Genomic DNA, 16,403 nt, shown 5'->3' with positions numbered 1-16,403 from the left:
AGAGTCAGTTTGAGCAAGACAACGAAGTGTGCAGATTGTCTTGGCAAATATTTTTGTTTGGGCACTTTTTGGCATGCAAAACAGCATTTTTCAAATTAAATGATATAATATCACGTACAGGCGAAAGATACTCTTAGCACCCATCCCAATAACTTGAACTTTAATGAGCACACCAGGAACTTTCGTGCCTTTTTTTATTACTCTCCTAGTAACCTCCAGCTCCCATCCTCTTGTTTATTATAGGATTTTCTTAGTGTACCATGTTATGGATCTTATAGACGTATAAATCAATGAAAAGCAATTTAACAATCTAAAGATATACCATACATTCTGAAATAGAGACCTACAGGAGCACCAATGAAAAGCCATTTATTTGGCAGTCTGGGGTGGAAGGCACAGGGAAGTCAGCACACAGGAAAGCCAAAATGTTTGGGCATACCTCCTGACACTAAAAGTAGTCATTTCCAGCCTGTTTCACTGCCATCCTATCTTATTTACCCACTAAAAATTCAAAGAAGAGACGTAGCTTAGAGATAAACCATCTTCGTCAAACCCTCACACTTTAACCGCCTTTCTCCACATCTTCACTCAATTAAATGCTTTTGGTGGGCTATCTTCCTCTCCTCTCACACTCCCCATTTTTATTGTGCGCGTGCCTGTACCCCCAATTAAATTCCACGGATGTCGATGGATCCCAAATACTATGAGCCGAATAGACAGGCCCAAAGGCTTTTTGGAAATGCAGGAGCATTGTTGTCAGTCCATGTGCCTCAAGCTCCTCACACTACCTGTCCTTGTGCCCCAAGCTCTTTACACAGCCTGTCCATGCGCCCCAAACTCTTCACACTGCCTGTCCATGTACCTCAAGCTCCTCACACTGCCTGTCCATGTGCCCCAAACTCCTCACACTATCTGCCATGTGCCCCAAGATCCTCACAATGCCAGTCCATGCGCCTCAAGCTCCTCACACTGCCAGTCCATGCTCCCCAAGCTCTTCACACTGCCTGTCCATATGCCCAAAGCTCCTCACATTGCCTGCCCATTGCCCCAAGCTCCTCACACTATCTGCCATGTACCCCAAACTCCTCACATTGCCTCTCCTTGCATCACAAGCTCCTCACACTGCCTGTCCATGTGCCCCAAGCTCCTCACACTGCTAGTCCAGGTGCCCCAAGCTTCTCACACTGCCTGTCCATGCGCCCCTAGTTCCTCACACTGCCTCTCCATGTGCCTCAAGCTACTTACACCGCCTACCCATGTGCCCCAATCTTCTCTCACTGCCTGTCCATGTGCCCCAAGCTCCTCACACTGCCTGTCCATGCATCACAAGCTCCTCATACTGCCTGTCCATGTACCCCAAGCTCCTCACACTGCCTGTCAATGCGTCACAAGCTCCTCACACTGACTGTCCATGCATCACAAGCTCCCACTGCCAATCCATGTGTCCCAAGCTCCTCACACTGCCTGACCATATGGACCAAGCTTTCCAAGATATCTGTGCAGGTGGCCAGTTATGCTGTATGTCTGTGTGCCCCATGCTTGTTATTCTGACCATGGGCAGCTGCTCTGCGCTGTCTCAGTGCACCAAGATCCCTTTGCCTTTCACTTATACACCTGAAACTCTCACACTATCTGGCTAGGCACAGGCAACTCGCTCCCCACTTTGTTAATGTAACCCCAGCTCCTCGTACTGCCTATGAGTGTGCCATAGTGCCAGTGAGTGTGCCTCAAACCCTTCCAGTGATCATCCATGTGTGCCAAAACTGCTTGGCAGAGTATGCACTGTGATGATGCTATGGCCCAAAGAATTATAATAAAACACTTGCAGGGTAAAGTGCAGGGCTTTAAGTGGTTTAAAAAAACTAGGGGGTCTCTATAAGGGGTGTGTCCGATGTAATTAAGGTTGTAGCTTAAAAACACATAAGCTAAAAATCTGCGGCTGCCCGCGGCGCACACAATGGGCCCTGTAAGAGGGCGGCGCCCTTAGTGTCGCATTAGGCACCGCACCGCACCCTGTTGAAGGGACCCCCTACTCTGGGAGTCCCTCTTACATCCAGCACCTCGGTGGCGTCATTTACGGTGCGCAGTGGACTGGGGCCAGGTACCTATACCTGCCCCCACCCTCTGGCCACCCTCTTTGTCCCCCGCTGGACAAGCTGTGTGTGTATGTCGAATGGTGCGTGCCCTTCATGCAGAGGAAATGAGGGTTACAGAGCATTCCAAGGTCCCCCTTGGCTTTTAGCCAAATGACTACTGCACTGGGGGATGATTACAAGGGGCACAGGTGGTGTAGTGGCAATGACAACGCGAGACTGTCAGCTTATGCTGGGTAGAAGGTTCCGTATCACCAACCAGAATGGTACTAGGTGGCAAAACTTACTAACCTCCTGAGGCGGAAAGCCGGGAGATTGCCGCTAATCTGTTTTTAAATATTTGTGTGTCACCTGTGGATAAATTGTTGATTTTATAAGTACTGACTCACCCAGGCTTCACAGGACTTGGTCCTAAAAGCACACCGCACAGCTGCCCCTGTGCTGTCAGCGGACTCCCAAACAACCACGGCGCCATTACCGGCGTGCAGATAGGCCACGCCCCCTTGGAGGCCACGCCCCCTTCCCGAGCAGGTATATAACGCTGAATACTAGCGTCGCCTGCCAGAACCTACTAACCTCCTGAGGCGGAAAGCCGGGAGATTGCCGCTAATCTGTTTTTAAATATTTGTGTGTCACCTGTGGATAAATTGTTGATTTTATAAGCACTGACTCACCCAGGCTTCACAGGACTTGGTCCTAAAAGCACACCGCACAGCTGCCCCTGCGCTGTCAGCGGACTCCCAAACAAACAAGGCGCCATTACCGGCGTGCAGATAGGCCACGCCCCCTTGGAGGCCACACCCCCTTCCCGAGCAGGTATATAACGCTGAATACTAGCGTCGCCTGCCAGAACCTACTAACCTCCTGAGGCGGAAAGCCGGGAGATTGCCGCTAATCTGTTTTTAAATATTTGTGTGTCACCTGTGGATAAATTGTTGATTTTATAAGCACTGACTCACCCAGGCTTCACAGGACTTGGTCCTAAAAGCACACCGCACAGCTGCCCCTGCGCTGTCAGCGGACTCCCAAACAACCACGGCGCCATTACCGGCGTGCAGATAGGCCACGCCCCCTTGGAGGCCACGCCCCTTTCCTCCCTTCCCATAAAAGTATGTGTCTTTACCGTACGCGCAGCGGACGGGCGCAGCGGGCGTGCCGTCTGCGCGCCGAAGGCGCGCCTAAGGCAAGCCCGTCTGCGCCCGTCATCGCCAAGTCATCGCCTCTCGCCAGTCCCCCTGCTCAGAAAACTCGGACGGCACACTGTTATGATAAAAATCATCTCCTAGCACTTAACCCGCGCCTACGCTGTCACAAGCTAGAGGGCTGCATTGGTCAGACTGCTCTTCAGTGCAATTCCTGTAACTTAATTATATCTGAACCAAGACTGCCCCGACACAGAGCCACCAGAAGGAACCACTCCTCGCTCACAATCTCTCAGCTTAATGTCAGGTCCCTGGTAAAGCACCATTCTGAGGTATTTACGTTATTGACAGACGAGAACCCAGACATACTGTTCATGAGTGAAACCTGGCTCAAGGATGAACTAACTAGCATCCCGAATCTTACGCTACCAGATGGATTCTCTATGTCCGCCATTAATAGAGACTCTAGGGGTGGCGGCATTGCCGCCATCTATAGAACATCATACACTTGTTCATTTGTAAAGGAAGATATTACGGGCTGCGAGTGCGCACGTGTTAAAATCACCACTAGCCCTCATTTTTCCTTCTCTGGCCTTTTTATCTATAGACCCCAGGGGCCCACCTCTAAATTCACAGAGGATTTCCTAGAGATAGCCCATGCTCTGGTTGCACGCTCCGCTAATTTCACGATCCTGGGGGACTTAAACCTCCATTTCGATTCCATCTCGGATCCAACCATCAGTAATCTCCTAGCGGACCTGACTGCCTTGCAGCTGACCCCTCTGATACAATTCCCTACTCACTCTGCTGGTCACCTACTCGACCCGGTTTTCACTAATATTCCGGAAGCCAGAGCAGATCCTCCTAAACCCATGGGATGGACTGACCACTTCCTTGTCACATTTGTGATACCGGCCGCTATCCAATCTAACAGGGCGTCGTCCGCCTCCTGTCTTAAACGGCCCTGGCACAAACTCCAGAATATGGATTTTCCTGCCAGTTTAGGAGAACCCAACTTTGAAATCACAAATGACATTAACACATCATATGCCGCCTTCCAGGATTGGGTCACCAAAGGACTCGACACTATCATACCTGCCAAATGGACTAGAGGACGGAGCACCCCCTCTAACCCATGGTATAACGAGAACTTGAAAATTCTTAGAAAAGAATGCAAAAGAGCGGAACGTCATTGGAGGAAAGACTATAGGGACAAGGACAAAACTCTTTATTTGGCCACACTCAAGTCATATCATAAAGCTATACGCACTGCTCGCGCATCCTTCTATGCCAAGGAAATTTACTCCAGCTCCAACCCCACGAAAACAATTTTTAAACTGGTCCAAAAACTACAAAACAGTGGCAACCTTGCCTCGTGTATTTCCTCCACTCAGCAATGCGAGGACCTCGCCACTTTCTTTACAGAAAAGGTGAGGAAGATCTACAACACCTTTTCACATATCCCTTCTGACCACACTAGCTCCCCCAATTTCTCATTTAAAGGTCCCAGGCTCACCTATCTGCCAGCTATCACTCTTGAAGACCTAGCTAAATTCTGCAGAAAAGTGAAAAACGGTGCCCCTTCAGATCCCATGAGACCAGCCCATTTTCTAGGAGCTCTGGACTTCTTTCTTCCCTCTTTGGCCACGCTCCTTAATCTCTCCTTCTCATCGGCTACAGTACCCATATGTTGGAAACAGGCCTGTGTCACTCCCATTATTAAAAAACCCAATCTAGACCCCACAAAGCCGGAGAACTACAGGCCCGTCTCTCTGCTCCCTTGGGTGTCCAAATTAGCAGAAGCCCATGCGAACACCGTACTCACTGACCATATGGCCAAAAATAACATCTTGGACCCCTCCCAACACGGGTTTAGGCCTGGACATAGTACGGAGTCCGCCCTTCTGTCCACCACTGAACACCTCCGGAGGATTATGGACACCGGTCAGAGTGCTGCGCTGATATTGCTCGATCTCAGCGCAGCCTTTGACACGGTCTCCCATAATATCCTACTGAGTCGCCTAGAAAGCATTGGGACCAGTGATCTGGCACTCGAGTGGTTCCGATCGTTCCTCACGAGCAGATCCTTTCGCGTGTCAGCCCCCCCTTTTATCTCCCAATCACATGCTATCGGCCAAGGAGTCCCGCAGGGCTCTGCCCTCAGTCCATCCCTTTTTAATTTGTATATGCAGCCCCTTGCGGCAGTGGCTAAAGAATGGGATCTCACGTTGGTGTCGTACGCCGACGACACACAGCTGGTAATCACCCTTACTGATATGCCCTCGGTCTCTGCCACAAGATTTAGGGATGGGTTGGCCGCAATCGCCAACTGGATGACTGCAAACTGCCTACAACTGAATGCAGGGAAAACCGAGGTGCTACTTCTGGGCAAGAACACCAGTTGTTGGAATGATCACTGGTGGCCCCCCTTATTGGGCCCCATCCCCCCTCCCAAATCTCTGGTCAAAAACCTAGGAGTTTGGCTAGATTCCTCGCTGAACTACCAAACTCACACTAAAAAAGTAGCAGCCACATGCATTGGGCTGCTGAGAAGCCTTAATCCCATTCTAGGCTTCTTTGACTCCAAAACACGGCAGCTCATTGTCCAATCCACCATCCTTGCCCGGTTGGACTATGCGAGCGTCCTATTATTAGGCGCTAACAAAGCCGAAACAACCAGGTTTCAGCGAATTCAGAATTCAGCGGCCAGGGCAATTGTAGGCCTTCCCAGAAGGTGCTCTGCTAGAGCCATCTTACAAAGACTCCACTGGCTCCCGGTGGAAGCCCGCATTCAATTTAAGGCACTTACCATTGCTTTCAAAATCCTTAAAACTGATGGCCCCGAACTCCTCCGATCGCTGCTAACACCTTACACCCCCCAACGCAATCTTCGCTCCATGGGCCAACACTTAGTAGTGGTCCCCCGCACGAAGTTCTGCCGTATCGGGGGTCGTTCCTTCAGACTGTTGGGAGCAAAATTATGGAATTCCCTGCCCCTACACATCCGCCGCCTTGACAATCTGTCCGCTTTTCGCAAAGCAATAAAAACTCACCTCTTCCCTCTCATGTAGTCTCTACTCTCCCTACCCCCCCCCCCCCCCCAGTAGGTTGTGCTATGGTTCTTAGCGCCGGGACGCCCCGTTGCTGGGGCAGCTGTCGCGCTCAACAAACCTATAACATAACATAACATAAACATAAAACCAGTAAACAGGCAGGCCTTTGATTCTGGTGGATGGCAATTAATTTTAGGGGAAAACCTTTGATCTAGGTACAATTCCTGGATTAAGCAACAGGGTTAAAGCCCAGTAAAGGCCTTGCTGTTGCCATCATTGATTTACTACAAAGTACCATGTATAGGGAGCAGATTAGTTATCATAGCGGGTGTATCATAGGATGGACGGGTACAAGTGATTGCCGAGGCCCCATTGACGCTTGGCATAGCAGTCAGGATCACCTCACAGAGGGCGAAGACGAGGCCTGGGCCCCTGTCAGAAAACGTGTAATTTTAGTTGTATGGGATGGTTGCTTGCAATCTTGTTACGTTCTACAGTCAGAAATGGAAAAGGTAAAGAAACACCTGTGAATGTACCAAGCTCACAGCAGTGAAGACAGCAAGAGAATTAGCACAGTTCTGTATGGTGGAGTGTGATGCAAGCAACCATTTTAACACAGCCAAAACAGATCAAGGTACTTACTGGCAGATGCATAAGGGACAGACACTCAGTGAAACTAGATTTGACTCCATTAACTTGTTCGCCATAGTTTAGCAATAAAACTGTATGTGCAAGGTTTGGTCAATTTAGCAAAGTAGGTGCACGCTATAAACAAGGGAATATTACAGGTTGCTTCAGTTAAGTTAAATTTAACCCGCCCTATAGCCATGGCAGGTTGTGAAAATTGGCATCTAACAAGTGTTCTGTGGTTCCTAGAGTTGGGGACACAATGAGTAAGAGCACAAAAAGGCTACAAGGAAATAAGAATATTTGGCATTCCCATGATTCAAGAAAGGGCTGGTATTGGTACATATTGTTCTCCAGTTCCCACCCACTTGTCTGCTCCCTGGTATGCATTAACAGAAGTTGGTAAGTGGACGGCATGAGCTAGAGTGGGGGCATCAGCATGACAACACTGCCTCTAAATATAGCAATCAGACTGTGAGGGGTTGACATGCACTTTGGACATGAAATGAAGCAGAATAAGGGAAGTGTAGGCGCAATGCTTTAGGCGTACATTTGCCCATACTTGGGCAGAAGGGTACAGGCTAGGAATGCACAAACAGAGTGGGTTTTAAATAGGTGGGTTGCGCAAAGTTGTCATTCCAAAAGAGTATGTGCTGTGACTCCAATAGGGTGAAGAAAAAAGGGTTTGTAGCACAAATGCTGACAATTACCAGAACACAGCTTGCATTCAAAGTTAGAAGGAGCAGGTAAATTTCCCACTTGCTGGTGTGGCACACGGTTATCAGTTGAACCCCTATTTGGGAATAACCATGTAGGGGTGTAAAGAAGTGCTTACCAATCCAACATCAACTCCTGTCTCTCGAAGCCAACAAAAGTCACACTAGGGGTCCGGGAAGGCTAGATCCTCTCCCCCTCCCTCTTCAATCTCTTCATTGAGTCCCTCACAATCAACTTGAAAAAAGCAAGAGTGAATTACCACCTTTAGGCAGACGACACCCAAATCTATTACAAAATCAAATCACCCCACGACATCCGACACCTCATTGTCACTCTAACTGAGATCCAAACTTGGTTCAACGCTAACCACTTAAAGCTCAACCCAGATAAAACAGAATTGATTCTCTTCACTCCAAAAAGTAACCACCGTCCAATCCAAGAGTGGCCCAAGAATCTGGATGCCCAAAACTGCCCCCTCGTCCTATCCGACTCAGTTAAGTCGCTAAGCATTACCCTTGACAAGAACTTATCAGTGGAGGCCCACATCAAAAACTCTGCATAGGGTGCGCTTTGCTTACTAAAACACCTAAAGAAATTGAAACCTTTTCTTCCCCATGAGGATCTCAAGACAATAGTTAAATCCCTAGTTCTCTCTAAAATTGACTAAGGGAATGCCATCCTAACAGGGACTCCAAAAGCTCACCTAGCCCCGCTAAGGGCAGTGCTGAACATGGCCGCTTGACTCATATCTGGGGTAAAAAGATTTGAACACATCACAACAGCTCTCAATTCCCTCAACTGGCTTCCCATGGAAGGGAGGTGTATTGACAAACTGGCCTGCATCACACACAAATCCCTTTACTCTCCGTCCCCCAACTACCTAAACACTATGGATTACATCAGACAGAACTATGGTTATGTGAGAGCAATAGTTTTACATTCCCTAGGGGGCACGAATTCTTGCCGGCATTGTACTCCCATACTGGAGGAGACCAGCAGGCAAAGATAAGGGTATGGTGTTGGCCACACACAATAACTTATTAATAAATACACAGTTGGCCTGGGAGGCAAACTCCAACATGTTTTCAAGCGTATCCTGAAATCAGGGACTGGGCGGTGATGGGTAAACGCACGACCCGGCAACACCTAACAAGTAGGCTCTTACTGGCACAGAGGGCACCATAGAGATGTCCCCCTGAATTGTGGTCAAAGTAGAGTACAGTTATTCCCAATTCCGGGGGGGCGCATTGAACATGCTTACGTTGAGTAATTAAAGCTGTAGTTAAAACAGAGGACAGTAGTTACCAATTCAAATGAAGGCCCTCAAACTTGCTTACGAAAGGGTAAATAAGCCATGCACAAGCCCACCAAGCTGGAGGGCTTGGTTCACCTCTTATTTAAAATCAAATACAATAACAAGGGCCTGGTAAATAAGGCATGGTCTCTTTAGTGCATACACCACAAGGTTCCCCGATAGGGACGGGGAACACCTGCAGAGGGAGATGGGAATTGTCCAGCTGGAGGACTGGTAACAGGTCAGAGGTAGATGGAAATTGTCCAGCTAGAAGGACAGGTAACCACACGTTGCAGGAGGTTATGGAGCCTGCCATGGTGGGGGGTCCAGATATGATGGCGGCCACATCCAGGGCTTTGGTGGAGTTGATCCGGAGGCTGATTGGTACGAGGGGTACCCTTTCAGGAGCACAATAAGGGTGCATTATGCCAAAATCCCTGGAGTCTTTAAGGCAAGGCCCCGTTAATCCTTTGGGCGGTTGTAAACCTGAGCAACTGTGGGCTTGCCTGGATACACTCAGCCCCTAAAAATGCGTGAGTAAAAATGATGGACTAGGGGTCCATGGTATGTAAGGGGTATAGCCCTCACATAAATGGTAGCACCAAGTGGGTTGGCCACGATGCAGTTTGGCTCATCAGGTGGGCAGGGCAGCTTAGGTTAGTCACCGCTGCCTGCCCTTGGATCGCCCGTAAGTAAGTTAACACACCACGTTGGCATACTCCTTGTATGTAATAAACCTGCTCAAAAACAAGAAGAGAGGAGGGAGGAAAGAACCGCTTCTGATCCCCCAAGAATTTATATCAATAACAAAAAAGGTGCAATTGCAGAAAGTGTAATTATTCATGCAGCAGTATTACACTTATGTGGGTGTAAGCATGCACATGCCGTATGCCTGACATACGGATGTAGCGCAAAGGGTGAGTGCAGCAAGTCAGTGCTGATCCAGACATGTGGATCTATATCACCCTATTACACTGTTGTGTGGGATTACTGTATAAACATCCGTGATAATCTTGTGAAATATACCATATCTCATGCAGTATGTTTTTGTCTTCCAGAAACTCAATGAGTACGAGAAAAAAACGTAAGTTGGCGGCTAGGCCCGTAAAAAAAAAGAGGGTGCACCTTAGCGTGTGCACACCCAATCACTCACACCGGTCATGAAGAAAGCCTTGCGATCTTGCGCATGAAGGCTGAAACATGTAGACCCTGTCACTTTTATAACACGGATGTCTTTGGTCAATCTAACCATATAGAAACATCCGCCTTCGTTTTTAATCTTGTCCTGTAACCCCACTATTAAATTCCTTGGGTGCATAGAGATAATTTAAAAATCACTATTCACGTTGCACAAAAAAAACGGTCCGCTGTAATAAGGCGTTGTAGCACACCCGAGAGGCACTCTGCCCCTCGGGTAGGAATCATATGATGAAGCATGTCACCAACTAGGTTCGTGAGTGAGGGTTCTTTTAAAAAGGAATTTTCACAACAGTAATCCGTTTCTGGAATTGCTCCTTTTTTGTTATTGATGTAATAAACCTGCAGCAAACTGTTCTCCCCAAAAAACTTGTGCGGACTGTTTATTTTGCGCAGCGCGACTATTATTACTAAGCTGGGGGGTTGCCGATATCAGCACTATGCGGCTGCCCGGGGCGGCCCAATTAGTGCCACATTAGGCACTGCACATTGCCCTGTTGCAGGGAGCGCCTACTCTGGGAATCTCCACTACATCCGGCGCCTCTGTGGCATCATTTCTGGTGTGCAGTGGGCTGGGGCCAGGTACCTATACCTTCCCCCACCTTCTGGCCACCCTGTTTGTCCCCCGCTGGACATGCTGTCACCCTCCCATCCGCTTACCCTGCATACCAGCGGTAAGGCTGACTAACGAATTGAACGTATTAATGTATACATTTGTGTTGCAGGTGGAGTTACAGGGTGATCCGGAGGCTGATTGGTACGAGGGGTACCCTTTCAGGCGCACAATAAGAGTGCATTATGCCAAAATCCCAAGAGTCTTTACGGCAGGACCCTGGTTAAAAACAACAGTGCCCCGCAAGTCCTTCGGGCGGTTGTAAGCCTGAGCAGCTGGGGGCTTGCCTGGATATGCTCTGCCCCTAAAAAAGCATGAGTAAAAGTGATGGACTAGGGATCCATGGTATGTAAGGGGGATAACCCCCACATAAATGGTAGCACCAATTGGGTTGGCCACGGTGCAGTTTGGCTTATCAGGCGGGCAGGGCAGCCTAGGTTGGTCACCGCTGCCTGCCCTTGAATCGCCCGTAAGTTAACCCACCATGTTGTCATACTGCTTGTACGTAATAAACCTGCAGAAAACTGTTTTCCTAACAAAACTTGTGTGGACTGTTTATTTTGCACAGCACGACTATTGATGCTAAGCTGGGGGTTGCCGATATCGGCTGTGTGCTTAGCATAGTGTGCCGCCCGACTTATATTTTGCTGTTTCCGTCATTACATCCAGATATATGATACAACAAGTAACATCATAGCTACAACGAGTTAGGAATATTGGCTTTGTCAATGGTTGGTAGTTGCATAAGATAAATAAGCAGCAACTATGGTTTGTATATAATACTGAAAAGGCTTCCACTTAAAGCCCTGGTGACACCAGGACAACATTGGTGCTCCTGAGTTTCAAAAAGAGAAGGGAAATCTAGAGAGAAAATAACTCTCTTTAAAGGATTTCCCTTCCCCTAAATCGCTCACCTGGCATGACGTCATGCCGTAACTTCAGCAGTGAGCAGTGTGAGCACGCGCACATAGATGTGCCGCGGTCACTGCTGTCCGAACTAAAACGGACCGCCTGTGCCAGGGCACAAATCAGAGCCCAATAGAGACCCGTTTCTAGGACCCTTTAAACAACTGCCGGCCTACTTAAAGCCTATAGCCCTGGTAAAGTGGTTAATGAAAAGATAAACTGCCAGTTGGCGTAGGGCCATAGAGCCAACTACCCTAAATTAAATTATTCTGCTCCATGTTTAACGCGCGAGCAGCACAATTAACAGATTAATCTTCTATTCATGGCGTTGCTGTATGTAGGCCACAGTCACTCAGCGGATGCGCAGCCTCACCCACATGCTTTCAATTACACGTCGCATAAATGTTAGCTCTCTGTGCTACTCACATGATATTAATCTCCAGATTGTTTGCGTGCCTTGGTCTTGTTATCCTCGAGGCCTGAAAGTGCAGCATTTACTTGTTGCAGCGGCCATTTTAGAGTAAATATGGCTGCTGCCTAAAGTAACGGTGGCTGTTGTCTATTTTCAGTATCATTAAACCACTTTCTGTACTCACGTCCCTCCTCGCGAGCAAAAGGAGAACCCGATGCAGGCTACCCGCGGGGAAGGACATTACATGCACAAAGGTCTTTGTGCCACATCACACACTTTGTGCCACATACATGTTGACTACGTAGTTAATGGCCGTGTTAAAGACACTTAGAACTGAGCAAATTTGAAAGTTTTGCTTTATTTTTCACAACTTAAAATACATTTCGTTCAACACATTTTAACAAAGAGAATAAAACCCATCCTCGGATAAATCTAAAATGCCCATCCCCCATCCATGATGACCTTGGTTTCATCCTTGTGAGGAGGTCCCAGAGAAGAGATCAATACAACTGATGATGACAGAAGCAAAGCTACTATGTGGGAAGAGACGGGTTTCTTTGCTCGTTCTGTTCACTTACCTTTCTGTCCTCTATGGTTGATATTACAAACAAGCATTTGCAATGCAATAGTTCTCGCATTTGCAAGAGTTTAAGCTATTAGCATTGTACATGACAATGCCTTTTATTTATCTGTTTTGATAATTAACATATAAATAAAAGACATTGCCATTGTAAATGCAAGATCCATTTCATTTCAAAGAAGCGGCTGCCATTGCCCTGGGCTGCTTGAAAGTAAAAGCGCGCATGGCATGCTGAATGTTGCAGGAAAATGTTGTGCTTGCAGTAGGAGAAACTCATTCAAGAAAATAGTGCTTAAAGGCTAAATAAGACATACCGTGTAATAACAGAAGTAAAAGGGCCAGTCCTCATGGGATGTTACAAATGAAGATAAGGAGGTACTAAGGAGGGACTTGCAAGCCTAATAACGAATCAGAAGCCACCATTTACAAAGGCCAATGACACAAACCAATGAAAAATAGGGGCGGAGAGTGGGAGGAGCTTCAAGTCCATACTCGACTACAGCATGCCTCGCAGAGCAGTGCATGCGCTGCCCAGGCTCGACCTAAAAACTGCACTTTTCGGTGCAATTGATCTTCTGGCACAACTCACTTGTGATCATCACTGGTCTTGATTTAGCCTCTTACCCTGTTTTGTACATAGACTTTTTTGACTCCATAATATATCACTGTACAATTACGGGAGCACTCTGCACCCTGTCTATATTGAAATATTCCATTGTTACACATTCCCTGTTTTCTCTCCTATTTTGTATTGAGTGATTTTTTTTTGTTTTTGAACTGATTCATCTTCAGATTTACCTTTTTACCCCGAAAATTGTGTTGTAAATAATACCACTGTAAACAATTGTTGCTTCGCCTCAGGTCAGGTGGTTGGCTAGTGGTTTGCCCATCAGCATTCACTACATGTGCAGTGCCGTTGGTTTCCTACTGCCTCTTGCAGGTCATTGTGGTGATAAAACTTCTGGACAAGGCGTGCTACAGGAAATGTGCATGAGCGTTGTGTGGGCAGAGGCGACGACAAGCAATTGTAGGGTCCAGCTTTTTTGTCGTAGTCACTTGCTTGAGCTGTTTTTCTCTTTTAGTTCATAAAGATTTAATTTTGATAATAAATCCCTAAAATCTCCATATACGCACAATACAAGAATAACCATAAGACTACATGCATGCACATATAAAAAATGAAATCCCACTTCTAAAAAAAAAAAACACACACAGTTGTAGCATGGGCCAGGAGGCGCCGCTGACCAATGGGGGCCCACGGGGAGCCCCTCACGGCTGCGGAGCGGGAATGGAGTCACAGGGGGCAAAGCCAGCGAAAGAATGCCGTCCTGGGATTGGGCGTGTCATTTGTATCCAAGTGGCCACCCAATAGTTGACCAAAGTCGTGGCCAGGGACAGAGTTTAACGAAGGGGACAGGGGTTCTGTCAACAACTCTGTCCGGAAGTAACTAACCTCGTTGTTGATTCCTCGTCGTGCTGGGAGTTTGTGGATGCCCGCTGCATTGGTTCCTGCCGTCGTCATTATTCACCGGAACCCCGACGACTGCATCCTGGGCCCGTCTGACTTCATCCCAGGCCCGCCGACACTGAGGTGTGGGTTTGCCTGGGGCAGACCAGTTCCACGAACTCGGCGTCCGGCAGAGAGGGCAACGGAAATGAGGAGGAAGCAAGGAGGCGTGCCGGTGTTGGCCTCAGAGCAGAGCGGAGAGCAAATCCTCGTGGTGGTCAAGTAGTAAAGCGAGTGCCTCCCCGGGGACCGGGAGACCTGTGCCTGCGAGCAACCCCATCCAATGCCGGGAACTCTCCTTGTTAGCGCACGCCGGCAAGTGGACGGCCAGAAGCAAGGGCCCGGGCACGAACGCTCGTGGGGAACAAACTGGAGGTGGGGCTGGCATGACAAAGCTGGCATGATAAAGCGGAGAGGCCCATTCACTGCAGGTAGCAGGCCCCACAGGCACCATACAGCCGGAAAACGGCCCCAACAGCTGCACAGAGGGATTCCTGGTGCCCATCTGAAGGGACGAGCATCGGAACAGATGTTCCTGCCTGCCGCAACAAGACACAGCAGCAGCCCCAACTTAATTTAAGGATTGCCCCGTTGGTCAGCTGCCCTTGCCGGCCAACACTACAGCTTGTGAAACACTGTGAGCACTTCCGCACCGTGGAGCCACACGTGCCATTGGAATTGCACAACATTGAAAATTTTCAGGAGGAATTCGAATTTCCGCTCTTATTCAGGGTGACCAGTTGTCCATGATTTTCTGGCACAGTCTCAGGTTTGCAACTTGTAGCCCAGTGTTAAAGAAGTCGGAGCAGCAGGGGGAGGCCAGGGAGTGGCAAACACTTCAGCCAGACAGCAACAACAGCCGGTACAAAAACCAACCAGCAGGATGACAAAAAGAGACAGGCGACGCCCGGCGCGGTTCCAGGAGGATGACGAACAGTTAAGGCCAGGCAAGGGAAAGACAGGAAATGCCTAGCCAGCAATGGATGACGACTTGGAGGCAATGTTGGCCACATCCAGGGCCCTGATTGCCCGGAAAGGAAAGCCATGGGTTGAGCAGCACATGGGCGATGGGGCTGGTGGTGGACCGGCCAAAAAGCAGCTCCGACACAAGAAAAAAGAAACATTGACAGAAGTACAGCAACTGATGGGAAAACTAAAGTTTGCCAGCAGGGTGATCCCAGCCAGTCGGTCATTTGCCAGAAGATTGGCATGGCTGAAGACAGGATTGATACAAAAGCACAACAGGGTTTGCATCATGCAAGGGGTGAAGGCGGACCTGGGACAATGAGACACCTTCCTGGCAGGGTTAAATGGGAGACTCGTGGAGGGCACTGTGGTGACATCTGGACAGCTGTAGCTGTTCACAGATGTCGCGGGCGGGTATGGATATGGGGCAATCGTGGGCAACGCATGGACAGCGGCATGCTGGCCCGAGCTGGTGTAGCATAGGGCTCACAAAAAACTTTACGTTTCTGGAACTCTTTCCAATCATAGTGGCCTTCACCATCTGGGAAAACAGGCTTGCAAACAGAAAAATCACGCTGTGGTAAGGCAATCATGCGGTAATCCAGGCTATAAACACAGGATATGTGAAATGCCCGGGGGTATTACGGCTGCTAAGGGCGTTGGTGGGTATCCAGCTGGGGGCGAACATAGCAGTAAGGGCGCAACACATTCCAGGGCTGGACAACTAAATAGCGTTTCCAGGGGACAGATTCAGGAGCTGGCACCAGTCCAGAAGCTGAACGGAACATGACAGCGATGCCCAGGCAAATGTGGGAAATCATGGACTCAAGGGCACTGGTGGACAACGTGCTAGCCCCAAAAATGGCAAACAGATACCGTCCGATTGGGAAGCAACGTGTGGTGTGGATAGTGGGGCATTCATACGTCACGTGGGCGCGACGATGGACGTGGCCTGCAAGGACTCAACGGCAAAAATATGTAGGGCATACGGCTGGGACTTCGTGAGACTTGGGCTGAATAATCTTAGGGCACCAGGGTATTACGGAGAGGATGGGGTACATCTGACAGGGGTAGGAATGGATATGTTCCGGTTGAACATAGTTGGGGTCCTGGAGCAACTGGGTTTCTCGAAAGGGAGCAAAGTAAAGGGGGAGCTGCCACAGATCGGGAAACCACTGGCAGCATGGTCGAGGTAGCACAGAATGGTACCCACAAAAAGATTAAAATTAGATAGAGGAGGTGCTCAGGCTGTGCCCTTGGGATGCCTCATGGCAGGGGCACAGGTGGGCTGATGAC

The 16,403-nt window shown here is 48.8% G+C and overlaps 1 protein-coding gene across 1 annotated transcript in view; it reads right to left on the bottom strand.

The window, feature by feature from the left end:
• Window positions 1–14,492, bottom strand: part of ROGDI (rogdi atypical leucine zipper) — a 765,793-nt gene extending 751,301 nt beyond the window's left edge. The window contains exon 1 of the mRNA XM_085632220.1: window positions 14,088–14,492. The gene's annotated coding sequence lies outside the window, so the exon portion shown is untranslated. The remainder of the gene's footprint in view (window positions 1–14,087) is intronic.
• Window positions 14,493–16,403: the final 1,911 nt, after the last annotated feature.

Source organism: Triturus cristatus, chromosome 10 (assembly GCF_964204655.1).
Source record: "Triturus cristatus chromosome 10, aTriCri1.1, whole genome shotgun sequence".
NCBI lineage: Eukaryota > Metazoa > Chordata > Amphibia > Caudata > Salamandridae > Triturus > Triturus cristatus.
The sequence above is the reverse complement of the archived record's forward strand: the minus strand, read 5'-3'. Positions and strand labels throughout refer to the sequence as shown.